A 12956-nucleotide genomic window follows, 5' to 3' on the forward strand; every position below is an offset into this window, starting at 1 on the left:
TTTTTTTTTTTTACAGTAGAATACTATATTATACACTATTCTAGTTCTATATTATGAAACAATTCTATGTTGGAAATAAGGGCATTTTGTCTCAAAGAATATAAATCATAAATATAATATCTTTGATATATGAATTATGAATTTAACATCATCAAATATAAAATCTGTAAATTTTCCTATTTTTTACTACTAAAGATAGTATCATCATAGTGTAGAATATTGTATCCATTATAGAGTAACATAATTGTTCCTTGGCCGAAAATAGAGGCATTTTCGTCTAGAAGACTATGAATTATGAATTTGACATCTTTGATCTATGAATTGTAGATTTAACATCAATTAATATATAATTTATAAAATTTCCTAAAAGTTATAAGCATTCTAAAGTGGATATGGAGTATTTCATTGTCTCTTTATATACAAGATAATCTGAGACTGTACATGGTGATTTGAGCTAAAGGGTGGGTGATGGTTGGTGGCAAGGGGAGAGATTCTTTCACAACTTTCATTGATCTCTATCGGAAGAACGATGATGGTTGAAGAAAGTTTTATGGGGATCATAAATCATGCTTCATAATGGTGGCATGAGATCTTAAATTGAGTTAGTTCTACACAAAAAACATTAATGCAATTAAGGTTACCACCAAGATAGATGGGACTAACTTGTAGTTTAGAAAGAATGTTGAGGTAGGGTGTTTTGTTGTCCGATTCAAAACTCAACGTTGTCAAGGCATATTTATTTACTCGTGTTCTCATTCTCAACAAGAATAGTGTTGTGTTGGATTGGAGCAAGTTATTCTCGAGTAATTAGGGTAGGCTGATTGCTCATGTTCTCATTCTCAATAGGGACAATTTTGGGCTGAATTGGAGCAAGTTCTTCTTGAATATTTATCGTAGAGCAAATAGAGAAAAATCATCATCGTTAATGTTAAAGTCACTAGTGGAACAATTACTATCATCAACAAGCAAAGCATATGATTTCTTAATTCTAGTTTTTCCTTTCTCATATTCCTTCATCCTCATTTTGTGGGTTGTTGGTTACCCATGAGCTGTGTTAGATTTAAGATCCCATGTGGTTTGTAGTAAATGAACTAGATTAAGAGAAGAGAGAAACAAGAGAGAGACAAAAAGAAGAGATGCACGAGTGGAAGGAAAAGGAGAGAGAAAACAAGAGAGGTCGGCCAAGAGAGAGTGAGAGAGAAGGATGATAGGATGATGATATTAAGTGATACCTAATCCTCCCCGTCAACATGTATTTATAATATTGTATATCTTACAAATTACATCAATACCCTTTTACCCTAAGAAGGGAGAAAAATGGACAAGAAATAAAGATATTTTACATCATTTCCACTATACTCGGGTTACATCTTTCAACACTCCCCCTAGCGCCAGAGGAGAGAAAGTATCATAAATACTTGTTACAAGGTTGGACCCACCATGATCGCACGAGCTGGTGGGACCCACCATGTTCACGTGAGGTGGCATGATGAGTCATCGCACAAGCTGGAATCCTTATCACATGAGTTGGAAGATTTGGCAATCTTCTTTGATTAATGTAATCGATTTATCTTTCCTTGATTTATGTAGATTTGATGATTTAATAATCATGATTGATGTAATTAGGGATCCTATCTTATCTCTTAATATGTAATTGAAATAGTATAAATAGGGGTCTTGATTGAAGGGTTCAATCAAACTCTCCACTTCTCAACTCATGAAAAATCTCTCTCAAGCCTATACCTTTTTTCTCTCTTTTCTCTTCTCTCTCTCTCTCTCTCTATCTATCTATTTCTCTCTTTGCTCTTTTTTTTCTTCCTCTCTTATCTTGCTCGAGGTTTCAATCATGGGGTCCTAAATTCAACATGGTATTAGAGCATCAAATTTAGGATCCCCACATCAAAAGAATGCTCTAAGAAATGATCAAAGCTACTCATAGAAGGCTCTTTGTGAAACAAGATCAAAGCTTAATAGATAAATTTTTAATTATTATTATTATTACTTCATGCTCTTGGTTTTCGGATCTTTAGAAGATGGTTCAAAGATGATTTTATTGTTGTCTTCATCTTATGAAATTATTGAGATTGATGCATCTCGGATTAGAAGAAGTTTACCAAGGAAATTTTGTCAGTTTGGAAGTTCTTGGCTGAAAATCGGTTAATGTTGAGATTTTCTGCATAAAAAGTTATAATTTTTTGGGAACAAGATTTTCTTGATTAAGAAAATTGTTCTTGAACCTATTTTGAATGGTTTTTTATCCACTGGATTTCAGAAATATAATTACTTAGCTTCTCCATTAACCAAGTTGTTTGAAGAACTCTACTTGGTTTTGTGATTTTTTAGAGATTTGTTTAGAGCCACGAGGTGGTTGATTGTTATTGGAAAATCAAATATTGAATATTGTGTTTTAAATAAAAGGAATCAAATACAAAATAAGAAAGGGAGTGGCTAGTTGACGCCAAGTTCCATTTGGGTTAAGGCTAATTAACCCTCAGTAAGTGATACAAAGGAGGACCAGTCTACCCCACCAATAGAAAAGAAAACACTTCCTGATGATGAGTATGACTTATCCCAGAAAATGAAAACACTAATGGTCTCTCCTCCAAGTTCCTCCTCAACTGTTGTTGCCACCACCGCTTCAGGTTTGCTCATTGCCACTTCCTCCTCTTCATCCTGGATAATTGATTCAGGGGCCTCCGAGCATCTCAAAGGTAACAAAAATCTATTCCACTTAGTTTCTCCTTGTCTATCAAATAAATTTGTTACCATAGTTGGCGACTTCCAAATAAAAGTTCTCGGAAAAGGATCCACATCTGTTACACAATCACTTTCGCTCACAAATATTCTTTTTGTTCCTACTTTTCCCTTGAATCTTTTATTTGTTAGTCAGCTAACACAATTTTTTAATTGCTCAATTACCTTCTCACCCTCTTCCTGTGTGTTTCAGGATCTTACAATGAAGCAGGTGATTGGTGGATGTTGTGAACAAGGGAGACTCTACTACCTGGACATGCCTCAAATAAATGTCATCTCAACCAAGGAAACTGAGACAAGTCTATGACACAATCGGTTGGGACATCCATCCGCACAATCTCTTCATCTTCTTTTTCCTACCTTGAAGGATTTGTCAAATTTAAAATGTGAAGTGTGTCAACTAAGAAAACACCTGAGCACCACATACTCACATCGTCCAAAACTTAAAAGTATCGCTTCTTTTTTGTTGATCCACACATATGTATTGGGACCCTTGAGCGTCTCAAACATTTCCCGCATCAAGTACTTTATTACATTTATTGATTGTTTTACTCGTACCACATGGCTGTTTCTTTTTAAAGAGTGATCTGAGAAACCATCCGTTTTTAAATCCTTCCATGCTATGGTTGTCACTCAATTTGGTCAGAGAGTTAAAGTACTTGTGTCTGATAATGCCCAACAATATACTTCTAGAGATATTGACTCTTTTTGTCAAGAGAATGACATTATCCATCAAACATCTTGTGCATATACCCCCCAACAAAATGGTGTAGCAGAACAGAAGAACCATCACCTTCTTGATGTAGCTTGCAACTTATTGTATATTATGAAAGTCTCATACTTTTATTTGCTGCAAGTCATCCTTACTGTATGATTTCTTATAAATAACGTACCCTCTTCCGTTCTCCATCATAAATTCTCATATTCCTTATTGTTTTCACATGATGATCCTTTTTCGCTTCCCTTGAAAGTCGTCAGTTGTACATGCTTTGTTCATATTACCTCCCCACAATATAGTAAACTTGATTCAAAAATTTTCAAGTGTATCTTCTTAGGATACTCTCACACGCAGAAGGGTTATATTTGCTACAATCACACTCTCCAAAGTTTACTTGTGTCCGGGGATGTAATTTTTTTTTGAAGACTCTTCATACTACTCTGATAATGTTCATCTAGGTCTCTCTTCTATACCACCCTCTCCTCGACCGGTTGTGCCCCGTGCTATAGAAACTGTTCAATCCCTTGAAGCGCTAGCTAACACCACACCTGTGGAGTTTGCGGATCTCATTGAGGTAAGTCCATCTTCTCCTATTTCTTTTGGACCACAATGTGATACTCGACCCATTGCCTTAAGAAAAGAACCCAAAACTTACTCTAGGCCCTCTACTTCTCAATCCAATTTCATGTTTCACCATCTTTTATCCTCTTCATGTTGTCAATTTCTTGCATTTATCTCCTCCATCTCAGTCCCACAGTTATATCAGGAGGCTCGGAAACATCCAGGGTGGAAGACGGCAATGGACGAAGAAATGCATACACTCTATGAGAATCAGACATGGGTGTTGGAAGATGGGCTCAAGTCCACAAAGTCAAGAAAATAAGCCCACACGTCAAAGGAGTGGCATATGTGTAAAATATGGTACTTTCCATAAAGATGACATAGAGGTGTAAATATGTGTTCCTTTTATGTCTTTTGTTTTATCAAGTTGTAGCCCTAAGGGCATTGTAAAATTATAAATAAAGGCATTGACTAAGAGGTAGAGCATTGAAACCCTCTCCACTCCTTCCACAAATTCGTCCATCCCTCCTTATTTGATACAAACCCTTCTTCCATTAATCCAAACTCTCTCCTTTTACGTTCTTATTCTTCTCCTCTCCTTTCTCTCTTCTTCTTCCTCATTGATCTAAAGTTCTTCTCATAGGATCCTAAATTCTATATGGTATTACAGTAAGGAGTTTAGGATCCCACTTGATGAAGTAGTTATGAAATTTGTCCAAGAAGTTTGTAAAAGAAGGAGTTCAGCCATAGAGAGATAATTATCTTCTTCTTTACATTTTTTTCTTCCTCCTTCTTTACGTTTTTTTCTTCTTTTTGAACTTTGAATCACATCAAGTCAAGATAATCTTCATATGTTGTGAAGATTTATTTTTATGACTAAAATGATGTTATAATTTTGATCTTCTTGTAGATCAATTACAAGCTTGATCAAGATCAGTTGTTACTTGTATCTTATCAAGATTGATATTTGAGATTCAATTACCTTTATGTAACTTGGATCAATTTCATTTGAGGTAGAATTCCAGATTCAATTACCTTTATGTAACTTGGATCAATTTCATTTGAGGTAGAATTCCAGCTCATGTTGCTATAACTTCTCCCACTTGATGTTGCTCATGGGATTGTTTTATGTTGTTGGATGCCCATTATATGTTTGATGAAATTCTTGCACTCACTTATCCCTTTTATTTTTGTTTCTATTGAACTTCAACAGTTGCATTTTTTTTTACATTGAAGTATTCCCAGGAGTTGAAGATAAATTTCCTTCCAAGTGTCTTGGTTTGCCTTTAAGTTTTTTCTAAATATTTTTTTCTCTCAGTTTGTGTTGAAGTTTGGATTAGGCCTAAACAGTTGCATCTACCTTCTCCTTTTTGTTTTCCCCTTTAAGAATATGAGAGGAACTGAGTAATGGTTGGATCTTATTCTCACTTGCCAAAAGCACAAATTTTTTGATAATTTGGTGCTTACTCTCGTGAAGAAATTTTGTTCTCCTTTTCCCTCTATTGTTGGTGACTGATTTGGTCCACGAGTTCTTCAAATTACATTAAGTAATTGTTATTTGAAGAAGACCCCTACCTTTGACCTCCACATTTGCCTTGCCTCATCATGGAGAGTGGACACACCAGTAATAAGAGTGACATACTCTGCATTACTACGATTCCACTAAGAGGTCTCTCCAATTACCTTAGTTGGTCATAATTGGTAAGGAGGGTTCTCATTACTCGTGACCTTCAAAGTCATGTTATCAAAATCCCTCCTCCAATTGATGAAGAAGATGAAGCCTACCACAAGTGGGTTAAAAATGATAACATGTTTATCAGTTGGCTCATCAATAGCATGGAAGAGCATGTAGCTAAGAATGTGGTCTACTTGGAAACAGCCAAGGACATTTGGGACACTTGTGCTAAACGTTACTCAAGTACTGCCTCATTACAAAGAATATATGATGTCTTACAAAGTATGCTGCATACTAAACACGGAGATAACATTCATGAATTTTTGGCCCGGTTTCGGGGCTTTCTCCAAGAATGGAAAATAGCTCAGCCATACTCCACTGACATTGTTGTTCAAGAACAACAATGAGAAACCTTGGTAACAACTATTTGCTTGTCAAATATTAAGCCTTACCTTGAGGTTGTGAAGACCCAGCTTCTAAGTTTCTCTGCTCTTCCATCTTTCGATGACATCAGTGCTACATTACTACGGATACCTGATCCATCCCCTCTTTCTCTTATTGATGCTTCATCTGCTATGTTCTCCAGCAATCGGGGTACATCACACTCATACCGAGGACATTACAAAAATATGAGAGGGGGTAGAACTATGAAGGGGGTAGAAAATAGAGGTGGTCGAACGGGTTCGAATAATTCCTGTACTGAGCCTCGATATGTTATTGATAAATTGATTTATTTATTATGTATATTTTTATTTTGTATTAAAATAGTTAGTTTTAATGTTAATATATATCTTATGTCATTAAAAAATTATTTATTTATTTATTATATTCGCTTATGCTATTTTTAAAATTTTTATAATTTTTAAATAATTTATTCTAGTCACACGTAATTAGTATATTAATTTATAATAAATTGTAATATTAATTGGTTTAATTATCCAATTGCTATAATTAATTAAACCATTGGTTTTACATTTTGTGTCAATAAATTATTAATTAATAATACGTAAAAATATATATTATGTTATTGATAAATTAAGATATTTATTTATTTATTATGTATTTTTTATATATTAAAATAGTGGTTTTTAATGTTAATATATATCTTATGTTGTTACAAAATAATTTATTTATCTAATATATTCGCTTTTGTTATTTTTTACTTTTTTTCTAATCACAAGTAATTATTGTTTTAATTTATAATAAACTATAATAATTAAGTCATATAATAAAGTTTTTCATTAATTAGGATATTAATATATTTTAATTCAACACGTTAAATCACTTATAAGTGTAGTAACCATGTTTATTTTGGTTAATGAGAACCAAAAAATAACCCTACTCCAAAAAAATTAAAATTTACCTAAATTGTAAATAAAATATTTAAATATTTAGTTAATATTATAAATCATTATTTAATTAAATAGACCCACTTTATAAGCGTTCCACCTTATTAAGAGATCTTCAATTTAAGCCAAATTTAGTAAGTATTTGTGGTTGAAATTTGAATTTAGAGCCAGAAGGATTTAAAATGTCGAATGTTTTCCTTCTCATCCGTTTCAATAAATTATAGATATAAGATATGTAGGAATAAAAAGTTGATGAAAAGGTTGTTTGCCTTAACGGTGGGCCCAGTATTGTGTATTTACCATTTACATATTAATTAATCCGTTGCAATTAAGATGTATTTATATATTGTGCAAATTAGGAGTGTAAATGGTATATAAACGGAATGAAATAAATTATTTTATTTATTGTTTTATTTATACTTGGTATATCGATATAGAATCAGGTATCCCATATACCATTTGTTTACCTATTTACCCATCATAAAACAAGTATTTGGATAAATATAAAGAATAATAAAAATAATATTTAATATATATAAAATCTTAAAATACAAAAAAAAAAATTATTGTAGAAAAAATCCTTTAAAATGGCAATTGAATTATATTTTATCTCAAACATATACTCACTAAAATAAAAAAATATTACCAATTTTCTCTTATGTATGATCGGGTAATCGGGGGTACAGGATAGCCCTTAATTGAGATAAAATAAATTTATTTTATTAATAATAAAAATAAATTTAAAAATAGCAATTTGTTTATTATTTAAATTTAGAATATAAACCTTATAAAATAATTTTATTAATAAATTAATTAATTGAAGTATTAAATAAAGAACAAAAGGATAAATTCCTATCCTTTTGGGTAAAATTTTGTTAATAAGAGCGATGAAAATTTGATCTGCATGGCCAGACAGAGATGGGCCCACTTGGTTAAATTCTTCCCTGTTTTGGCCCTTCATCACCTAGGAGGCAGAAGCCGATGACCAGTCCAGAAAAGAAAGCAATTATCTCGAATCTTTTTGCGTATTTCCTCGGTGGCCATTGGAAGAAAAGAAAGCTTACGATTGTGGGGCCCAAGCAGTCTCCCTCACTTCGAAGTTTTCAGAAACAATGGCAAAATCTTCTCACATGGAGAGGCTAAAATCTCTGATGAAGCAATCTGTTGAAGCAAGGAAGTTTCACATGGAGAGCTCCTCCACTCAATCTCAAAACAGATAATGAGACAAAGAGGTCACAAACACTCACATGAAGACCAGAAAATGGAGACATTTGAAGTAAATGAGTGAGGTTGAGGAATCAGATGAAGGGTCAATTACTACTTGCATGGTTTTCTTAAATATGCTTTTCTCGTGATTCACCTTAATTTTTAAGCCAGGGAATGAACAGTGGAGTTCAGTCTGGGTTAATGGAAGGAAATCGATGGGTTAACAACCAAAATCTGCTCTTCTTGTGAAGAACATCTTTCATCCCATATATGTTAAAGCTCTTCCTGGACAAATAGTGCTGGAGCACTCGAAAATGGAGGTTTAATCCAGGTAGTTGGAGAGGGAGATGGGCAGTGTATGGGTCTGATTGAAGACCATTATCAGGTTGTGCTGGAGTTACTAACATGGAGAAGAAGAAGCATAAGCAGCAGTTTCTGAACAAAGGACTTACAGTGGAAATGTTTGGCCTTTGGAGAAAGCTTCCATTAAAGGAAGATTACCAATCGGAGTCCAGTAGCAAAATAGGCATTTGCTTCAAAGATGTGAATTCAATCTCAATTTAGTGAAAAGAATTAACTGTCTCACCTAATGAAGATGAGGAAACTGCACGTCAGGCATTTGAACGAGTTGCTTGAACACGCAAATCGGTGGAGTTTATGGCTTAATTTTCCGTATGGATTCGAGTTCTCTGGTGGTTGATGAAACGATACGATTCCTTGTAGACTTTTTTCTGTGTTAGAAAACTCTTGATGCTTACTCGGTAAATTGGTAGCATTAACATGATTAATCTGGTTTCATGGAAACGCATATCAGGGAGAGGGGGGAAAACGAGTGGCATTTTGTGGGAAGAAATGGCAAAAAGAAAGGGACGGCCATTCCTGAAACAGGTTTTCCTATAACAAAGTCTTGAGCTATGGCCTGGCTTCCCATTAATAATCTACTCAACCACATCTCTCTCTCTCTTCTTTGAACAAAATATACAGATTAACAAAAGAATCAAGAATATAAATAGAAAGGGAGAGCTTTGATCATCTCTCCTCAACAAACTCTTTTACCAATGCATTAAATCCTACTCCTACCTCTTCTCTTTCTCTGAAAAGAGAGAGGGAGAGTATTACTTAACCATCAGGATGGCTCTCAAATATATGCACATCTTCATGTGGGCCCACTAAATCTATCTCTAGTCAAGTATGAGGGTTGATCAAATATGAAAAACCATTTAGTGTGAAACATGCAAAATGGTTATATCAGTCGTCCGATCATGATCAATGGCTATCTCAGTCGTCCAATGAAACGACTATCTCAGTCGTCCGATCAAACGCTATCTTAGTTGTCTGATAAACGGTTATCCCAACCGTGTCGCATGTTTCACACCAAATGGTTTTTCGTATTGGATATAGGTCTTTGAGTTAATTCCACATTTTTGCTTCTTATGAAATTATTAAATCACAAATATTTACTACTATATGGAAAATGAATTATAACAACGGGTCCCCTTCCAATCAAAAAACTTCCAAGACCCAGATCAAAACCTTATTGACCAAATCAAATTTGTCAATTAAAAACTGAGAATAAGGATGAGATGAAGTTCCGTTGAACATGTCGCATGGTGCGTGAGTCCTCCTCCCATTGTTATATAAACCTAAAAGGGGCCTCCGCATCCCCTCCTTTATGACAACTAAAGCAAGGGAAAGATTGGGCCTATAAGCCTTTCCCTCCTACAAGAATTGTAGTGGCAACAAGCCAAATCGTTCGAGCTTGGCTAAAAAATGCTTGGTTCAATTCAATTTTTACTTGAGCTCGGTTTGATCTCAAACTGGAAATAAGGCTCGTTAAGTATAACGAGCCAATTAAGTTGTGGAGCCTAATTATTACTCTTTGTCGCAGATTGACCCTTGCGGTAAGGTTGTCGTGGGCGTTGGAAGGAGGGCGGGATATATTGACTATTATGTCATTAAGAGTAGTTTGGGGATTTCACACTTGTATTCCGATTGCCCTAATTTTCTCTTTATATATAGGGGCATCGTTATGAGGTTTTTTATCACCTTGACGAGGATTCAATCATCCGAGGAGCATCAGTTGAGGCTGAGAGAGGTTAGAGAAAAAAAACACATGTAAGTGTGTGCGATCTCTCTTGTAAAATATTTCATCATCATAGTGGATTATTACAGCGGTGGAAGACAGGATGTAGTCTCACCATGAGGCGAACCTGTATAAATCTTATTATTTTTTTCGTACTTGCTTTTTCCTTCTTCTGTGTTTATTATTATTGCTCTCGTTAGTTTGGAATTAGGATGTCTAATTCCTAATGTTGGAAGATGAGCTCAAACCCACATTACCAAATATGCGGATATATAGTAGCGGATAACCTGTAAATAGTGAAAGTCCTTACGAGTAATAAGGACTCATAAGATAACTTGCAGTGAATCCATCCTTGACAAACAAGTAACAATAGGTTATGCACCAAGTAATAAGCTTGATCCGAGTAATAGACTGCCAATAATAAGTTGAACCGAGTGTTGCTGGATCCGAGAGGTACAAAAAGGACTTCTCAAAAGAAGGTAATATTTCTAACTGCTAGCAGAATGATAATACTCTTCTACTGTAATCAAGAACTCAAATCGAGTTACAAAGTCTACATCTTCCCTTCAGCAGTGCAAGGACTTAACCAATGACATTGGCTAAATCCAAAGAGAACTCAAGAGAGCTAGAAGATAAATATATACTGAGAGCTAGCCATATTAATTCAATTGATTAGCAGCCAATGATATCACAAGAGAAATCAACAGCTGCTTGAGATAACCGAAGACCAGATTTCAAAGAAATTTCTACTTGAAATTGCTGCTGCAAAAAAATACACTGGACTATAGCAAGACAGGCCCATAACATATTCGATTCATGATTAGAGATACCAAAGATATTGATAATGTGAAGTATTAGCAAGGCATGGCCACAACATATTTAATTCATGATTAGCAACGTGACCAATTCCTGATTCATCGGCTAGATAAAATAAACCACAAGTAATTAGTTCCAACTATTGGAACTTTGCTGAATAATCAACAATGTGATGGAGTCTCCAGTGGACACACATAGTAGGCAGCAAAACAGAAGAGGCACGCAGATGGATTCATATCATGCTAATTCACCAGTTAGATAAAAACATCAAGAGCAACAACGTCACCAAATATATCTCAGTACCAAGTGTATATTTCAATTAAAACAACAATCATCAATGAAATCACCAAATGTTAGAGGAGTTTCAAAAACGTGCACAATCACCATCAGCGTGCTGGAATTCTAGGGAGCTGGAATTCTAGGGAGAGGAGAAAGCAACAACTGCTTCTCTTGTCAAAGCAGGCGACAAATTCTGAATTTCTACTGCTATGAGAATTTAAATTGAAACTCTCTTTCTTTGTTGCTTAACAGCTACAACAAACCAAAGGAATATAAACGAGAAGAAACCAGTTGATGCTACTGTAAGAAGAAGATACTCTCTTGATCTCTACTGCTGCACTTACGTTTCAAGAGAAAACAAGAGAAGAGAACAAGCTCTGCAATTATAGAAGATAAAAAAGACTGCAACATACATCCAGGTAAAGTTCTGGATTCCATAACCCAAAAATCTACTACAACATTACAAGTGATCAAATAATCAAACTATTTCAAATCTCCCTTGTCTCCTCTCTTTTCGATTACTTCATGGTTAGTCTGTAAATCTAGTACAAGAAAAATTGAGAGAGAGGCAGACCAAGAAGACTTACTCAATATTATTTCTAGAAGTTATTTATGGGGAAGATATCCATTATTATCCAACACTGTTCTCTGCCTGCGGAAGTTTCGTCATCATTCCGCACTGTTTAAGATATCGTTATCTGCTAGAGCTTGTTGTCATCTTGCTGCTTGATACAGAATCATATAGCCTCATTGGTATCTTCCTTATTTTTGGAAGTTTATCTTTCGAAAAAGGCAATACTGAACAAAGCATGTCCACCATACAAATAGATTTCAGAAATTTCCTGTTTGGAAAGTTTCCATTTCCATCTTCAAGATCTCTATGCTGATTTATTTCCTCTTGACTTCCGGAATGTTGATATTGATCTTGTTGTTGCTTTTCCGGAAACTCCTCTGATTGCATCTCTGGTTTTCTGCTGAAAGTATAGAATTCGTATCTTTCGAAGAGCTCTAGTTTTTCGCTATGTCCTCGCCGAGAGGATGAAGAAGGCATTGTTGCCTTATTGATGTTTCCTAAGTTAGAAAACTTATTAAATCTAGGTTTTGTCGAGGTTTTGTTTCTGCTCGGCCAGATACTACTGGCTGACATAAGTTCTCTCTTCTGTAGCTTGGCTCGGTTCGAAAGCGTTGGGAAGACGATGAATAAATTACATTGCCAACTTAGGTGCTTCAACAATTTTATTCGGTTGAGTGACCCGAACTGGGTCTGTTCTATTCAACCGGGTTAACCTAGCGGGCGAGCACCATACTCAATCTGTTCCGTTCGGGTTAACCCAGCGGATTGGGTCAACTCAGACCGAGTCAACCCGCTCTGGGTCAACTCGAGTCCAGGTCAATCTGACTCAGGCCACTTGTTTTCTGCATCGATTATATGGGTCCGGGTCCCAAGTTTTATACATATTTCTATCGCGACTTGGCTATATTGGTCTACTATTTAACTCGGCTCGACTCAATATT

Source organism: Aristolochia californica, unplaced genomic scaffold (genome assembly GCF_029961685.1).
Source record: "Aristolochia californica isolate CCGP_79_NKW_82.1479 unplaced genomic scaffold, dmAriCali1.0.hap1 SCAF_12, whole genome shotgun sequence".
Lineage (NCBI taxonomy): Eukaryota > Viridiplantae > Streptophyta > Magnoliopsida > Piperales > Aristolochiaceae > Aristolochia > Aristolochia californica.